The sequence below is a fragment of the Nycticebus coucang genome, chromosome 10 (assembly GCF_027406575.1).
Source record: "Nycticebus coucang isolate mNycCou1 chromosome 10, mNycCou1.pri, whole genome shotgun sequence".
Taxonomy (NCBI): domain Eukaryota; kingdom Metazoa; phylum Chordata; class Mammalia; order Primates; family Lorisidae; genus Nycticebus; species Nycticebus coucang.
Genome location: NC_069789.1, coordinates 1,901,406 through 1,908,233, shown reverse-complemented (window position 1 = coordinate 1,908,233; position 6,828 = coordinate 1,901,406).

The following is a 6,828-nucleotide window of genomic DNA, read 5'->3' as shown; positions in this document are numbered from 1 at the left end:
AGAACAGAACTTCCCAGTGCTTGTCTCTCTGTGAAGCATCAATCTGAATAATTATCCACAGGTGGAAATACGTTTAGACAGGCTAAGGAAAGCAGGTGAGAGATTACAGCAGCAGGTGCAGCCCGGAAACAAGAAAAAGCAGGTGGAGGAGCGTAGACTGGATCAGTGGTTCTCAACCTTCCTAATGGCTGCGTTGTTGCAAATTGAACAAAGGGGTCATGACCCACAGGCTGAGAACCGCTGGGCCTGGATGGTTGACAACACCTGTACCCCCCACATGGCACTGTGCCAGTCCTCAGCTTGGGGGGAAAAGAGGGACGTGAGCAGGGGATATTGTCTCAGACCCCAGCTGGGCTCATTCCAGGGAAATCTGGTGACAAGTCCCTGCCCACAACACCCACTGGTGGGCACTGCCCCCAGCACCAGGCCGGCCCTCCACAGCCCCAGGCAAACAAAAGCAAAAACCTATAGTAAAGACACAAATGACCAGAAGTAAGAAACTGAAGCACAGGACCAGAGAAAATATCTAATCACAGAGGAAGACAGCAAGAAGGAAGAAAGAATCCTTAAAAACCATTAAGAAAATGACAATACTACGTCCTTACCAAGCAATAATTACACATTGGCTGTAAATAGTGTATTTAGAAATAAAAGTGTTTTCACTGCAAAAAAATAGTTATTATGTGACATAATGCCATGTTAATTAGTTTGCATTATCCATTCCACAATGTATAATATTTCAAACCATCACATGGTATACAATAAAAACATGTAATATTTATTCATCAAGTAAAACTAAACAGATAAATTAGAGAAACAAAATTCACAAATTAAAGGTATATCCTTGATCTGCAGGGAAGAGCTAAAACTGTAAAAACAGAAGAATCCATGGATAGGATCTTCCTGATCTTGGGACTGGCAAACATTTCTTAGAGTATTAATGCATGAAAAATAAAATAAAAATTGACAAACTGGATTTCATCAAAATTAAAAACCTTTGTGTTTCAAAAGATAACATTACGAAATTGAACTGCTATAGGCATTATCTCTTTTCAGCCAACCTCACAAAGCAAGGAAAGGAAACTTTAGGTTTTCTGGAATTTATAATGAATCTTCAGACTGCAACTGCAATTACCTATTCAATTTTTCCCTTTAATTTTTAGCCAAAGTAAAATCCTTACTATGACATCAGCTCTACATGTATTTAAGATTTTAATATTTGATTTGGCATCTTAATTGTCTCTTCTGAAAGGATGATTTAAAATTTCTAGAAATAAGTATCTGTAGGAGGGTAAAACTTGTTTGTATGTAAACTTGCACTTGTTTGCTGATTTTTAATTTTTATTAGTTCCATCAAGAATACCATGGGGTACCCTTTACAGAAATTATGAAATATGAGGTAAAATTAATCAATTATACAAAATTAAAGTATTATATTCTTCAGTTTTTAGTAAGAATTTTATTACAGGCATCCATCTTCCTCTGTTCAGAAAGTGTTTCTGATAAAAGGCTCATTTGAGGTATTAGTGTCACAACACTGCCCTCCAGTGAACGTAACTAGAATTTTTATTTTATCTAACCACTTTGTAATTGAAAAAGTAATTTGTCTTTGAAGTCATTTTTTTCCCGTTGAATCTTTTTGAATTCCACAAAACACATATTATTTCTCATTATAATTAATGTTACATCTTAAGTAGTATGATGTGTACATATAAGTGTTTAAACCATTGAATAAATTAATTTATATGAGTGTAATAAGGGATTGTCTGCAGTTTTCACCTAACTTCTCCACTTTGTTGTTGAGCCTTCTCCCTTGGTTTTTCCTTTAGTTCACAAACGTGCCATTTGAACTCCCAAAAACGTCATGGCATGAATCACTCCGCTTACCCTATGAGCAATATGATTGCTGACAGAGAACCTTAAAGTAATTCTCTCCATGAAGCAACACTGATTTATCTATGCCTCATACGTGTATTTTCAGAGCTCTGCTACATAAGAGGGTAAAAATAAAGCCATTATTTAAAGGATTTAATGGGTGCCATTTCTCAGGAGGGATATTCCCATTGTAATAATTATGTCTGAAGTGGGCTTACAAAAAGTCAGTCCTCCAGCTTGACCAGATAAATAGATCACAGTATGAGTTATGTGTGCAAATTAAATACATATGTGTGTACATATGAAGTGCAATGTCTTCAGCATAAATAATGCAGAGCACATGTACACATAGCCAGGGGCTTAGAGGTATGAAGGTGAGTTTTCCTACTTTCTAGGTGAACAGCCTTGGGCAAATTACTTCTCCACTGAACTTTCACTTTTTCATTTATGTTGACAATGTTAATCTTACAAAGCCATGATAATTAGTCTTAGGAACTCCAGGTCACCTTCCAGACCCTGCTGTGGATGCCGCTGGCCCACGGCTGGGGAACCCTCTGCATTCTTGTGCAGACAGACACTAAGTGCCGACTGGCAGGCTTTCCTTCTTTTTCACTGAGGTGTGGCAATTGTTCCAGCGGCACCAAGGCAGGACACTCACCTTCTTCCCAGGGAGACCCAGGCGTCCCTCATTATCTACCAAATAACTTTCCAAATATCATAAAGCTGGAGCATAACCCTTGAGCTCAACAGTCTGTGTATAAAATAATATTGGGAGGGGGGGTTGGAATGAGGCAGAAAGAAAAACAAGGGTAAGATTAGATGGCGGACATATCAGGTGTCAGGTGCTAATGTATATCCAGGTAGAAATATCTGGAGCTGGAAGAAGAAAAGCAGAGGCCCTAGACTAATTTCTGAGAAATTCTACCAAGAAGACATTTGGTATATGCTGGCTGAGGAAACAAAAGAAGGATCAGAATTAACAAAGAAAAATTAGGAGAGTGTCGCTGGGCTTGATTCAGTGCTGAGAAATTGGCCAGTGGGAATGGGCTTCCAGCAACAGATAAAGAACTCTGTTTCTCAATGAAAAATATGTTCTTTTAGAAAGAAAAGTGTATTAAAATCTTGACTCAATTCACTGGTGAAACCTGAAAGTTTTCTCAGCAATTTTAGCCTCTCTGTCTGTACCTAAGTGTCTGTTCTTGTAACGTGATGCCTCGAGAGAGATTTACCTCTCAGCTACCACTGCCAGCTCCTCTTGGGAGGTGGAAGTTTAGGAAATAAATGCTTCTACTCAGAGGGAATCGGGGTAGTTCTTCCCCTCAGCTTCTACTGTGTGGAACCAGAAAAGGAGAAGAATGACTGAGAACAGAGTGGAATCTTGTAGAGAGGAGGAAGTGGGAGTGAAGTCTCTAAGTACCAGAGAAACTAAGAGGCATGTGGATTAGAAGAGAGGAAGTTGCAGACAGGAGAAAGGCAAGGCTCCCCCACCAGCAGCCTTTCTAAAGTCAAGACCAAAGTGTGGACTTACCCAGAGGACGAGGTAAGTAAGGTAGACAGTCACTCTGATGCCTTACTCCCACCCCATGCCAGACAGATTGCCAAAGGAAAGTCACTGTTTACTCTTCACTGTTTGAAAGACAGCCCTTATACACAGCCCACATGTAGGAAGTGAAGAATTCAGCCGGGCACAGTGGCTCACACCTGTCATCCTAGCACTTTGGGAGGCTGAGCAGATGGATAGACCAGCCTGAGCCAGAGGGAGACCCCTGTCTCTAAAAACACAAGCCGGGTGTTGGTGCCTGTAGTCCCAGCTACTTGCAAGGCTGAGGCAGGAGAATCCCTTGAGCCCAAGGGTTTGAGGTTGCTGTGAGCTGTGACACCACCATACTCCACCAAGGGCAGCATAGTGAGACTCTGTCTCAAAAAAGAAAAAAGAAAAAAAAAAAAAAAAAGAAATGAAGAATCCAGCTCCAGGTTTTTGAGAAGGGAGTATTTACATAAATCGCTGGAATTCTTCTGTAACTGAATCTAATCAAGGCGGACAGCATAGAAGTAGATTCTTCAAGATATAAAAAAAGGTGATGGAGGGAGGGGTGGGGAGGAAGAGCAGAGAGAGGGAAGGAGGGAGGGGGTGGGGCCTTGGTGTGTGACACGCCTTTTGGGGGCAAGAAAAGATTGTAAGAGGGACTTTACCTAACAAATGCAATCAGTGTAACCTGGTTTCTTGTACCCTCAATGAATCCCCAACAAAAAAAAAAAAAAAGGTGATGGAGTTCCATGCGTTGGAGGTTCTAACAGAGTCAGAGCCATGCTGGGTGCTGACAGCAGGGGGCGTGAAGGGCAGGGCCAGAGACCAGGGAACTTGAACTTGGCTTCTGTAAGGAGCACGGGCCTCGTTCTGCCAATGACAGACCAGGAATATAACTATGAAGACGCTGTGACCGGGTCAAGAGAATGAACGGTCCCGTCCAGTGTAGACGTCGCCACCACCCAGAGCAGTGACAGCCGCGGATGTTGGAAGAAAACAGTGAAAATTCAGAAGTCAGCAGGGAAAGGAGGCTCAGGAGGAGGAGGTGTGGAGGACAGAGCGGGGGGACACTGCAGGTGACAGGGTGGGGGCCTGAGGGGAGAGGGGAAGTGAAGGGGAAGAGGTTCCCCTTCAGACTGAAGGAAAACTCAGTTTCTCCCCCGTGTGGCGCGGTTATTATTGTTACTGTTACTCAGCTGTTTCTTTCCCGCAGTTAACACTCCCCTCCGTGCGTAAGGCCACTCCATGTTGTGGAGAAAACGCAGTGACACTTTTCCCTCTCACTGAATCTGTGTCCGCAAACCTCGGGAGGCGGCCGTGGGGGCTTCGGGCGTTCCCACCAAACTGCGGATAACACGACGTCTTAAAGCGCTGGAGGTGACTGTCACAGTTCAAAGCGCAGCCCCGCAGGTACAGCGGTGTCAGGGCTGGAGCTCCGGGATGCGACGCTTCCTGCCGGATCCCGGGGCTTGCTGGCCCCACCAGGCTTTCTCGGGTTGTAATCTCCTTCCCCAAGTCTCGGGGTATCTCCGTAGATTTCCATTCCTCCTATGGAGCAGATCCTGAGAGGGTTTAGGCCCAGGCTCATCCAGCACGCCCACAGCTCCGTCCCTGCCTCAGGTACAGGAGGAAAGAACATCCCCCAATCAGCTCAGCGCTGAGGTTCCGAGCTGCACACAGATTCTGCGCGGAGCCTGGGGCAGCAGGTGCACTGCGGGTCCCAGGGTGCACTGCGAGTGCACCTGCTCCCTGAGGAAGCACCCCAGCACCCTATGCGCTCACAGCCACTGTGCACCAGCCCCCTCTGCACTGAGACCCACCATGCCCTGGGCCCCCTCTGGGCTCACAGCCACTGTGCCCCAGGCCACCTCCGCACTGAGACCCACCGTGCCCTGGGCCCCCTCTGCCATCACAGCCACTGTGCCCCAGGCCACCTCCGCACTGAGACCCACCATGCCCTGGGACCCCTCTGCGATCACAGCCACTGTGCCCCAGGCCACCTCCGCACTGAGACCCACCATGCCCTGGGCCCCCTCTGCGTTCACAGCCACTGTGCCCCAGGCCACCTCCGCACTGAGACCCACCATGCCCTGGGCCCCCTCTGCCATCACAGCCACTGTGCCCCAGGCCACCTCCGCACTGAGACCCACCATGCCCTGGGCCCCCTCTGCGTTCACAGCCACTGTGCCCCAGGCCACCTCCGCACTGAGACCCACCATGCCCTGGGCCCCCTCTGCCATCACAGCCACTGTGCCCCAGGCCACCTCCGCACTGAGACCCACCATGCCCTGGGACCCCTCTGCGATCACAGACACTGTGCCCCAGGCCACCTCCGCACTGAGACCCACCATGCCCTGGGCCCCCTCTGCACTCACAGCCACCGCGCCCTGTCCCTCACAGGGCAAGCTCAGCAGGGGCCAGTGCAGTGCTGCCAAAGAGTGGCTGGAAATAGTTTTTCAACCAACAGAATACGCTTTGCCACCAGCTGCCTATAAAGAGACTTGATGAATTGTAGGTGAATACTTTTCTTAAACTTGAATTATTTATATTTTGAACATCTTTTGAAAAATATGAATCCCAATATTAAAGAGAAAAAGATACTAACCTGAAATGAGAAAAAAAATATTGAACCTATTGTAAATAGATGAGTGCTCCAGGAGCCACGTTAGGTGTGTAACTGAGTTCATAGTCACCGACAGAGGAAAAATCAGAAAGACACAACTAGGAGGGCAAGACACTCCAGGGAAGCTGGTCCTCCAGAACACTGCGGGAGGCATTAATTCAAGTAGTAGTTATTATAGTTAACAAGGGCATTTTATGTAAAGCAGGAAAAAATAATTTATATGAGGTAATGATCGCCCAAACTCCAAGTCAGAGAGAGTTGAATATAACTGCAGAAAACGAATCTACACACATCAAAAAACAGACAAATGAGAAATGACTTTAAACTTTAAAAAAAAAATCATAGCTCAGAAAGTGCATAGATAATACATTGGCTTGATTAACAAACACCAAAACAACCAAAAAACAAAAACAGCTTTTTATGTTAGGTAAATTGCACAGACTGAAAATCTTTCCCATATGTAAAAAAAAAAAAAAATTCTCTTTAGGTACCACTAGTTACCAAATGATAAGGGTAAGACATAATGACAGTGGCCCTGTCTTCTGGAAAAGGTGTAAAATAATTTGAGAAAAGAGTGATGTACGTTATCTAAGAGTGATTAGTAGGCTTGATGATAGTTAAACAAATTTACTGTTCGAAACATGAACTGTTAGTCATCACTCTTTTGGACCTGTACAGAAAAGCTATTAAGAAACAGATAAGCAGGGCACCACGTTTTGTAATGTCGTTCAATAAAACTATTAAAGAGCCTCCTTTAATGGTCCCATGGGCAACTTCAGAAAATCCTCACCTGTTGTAAGCA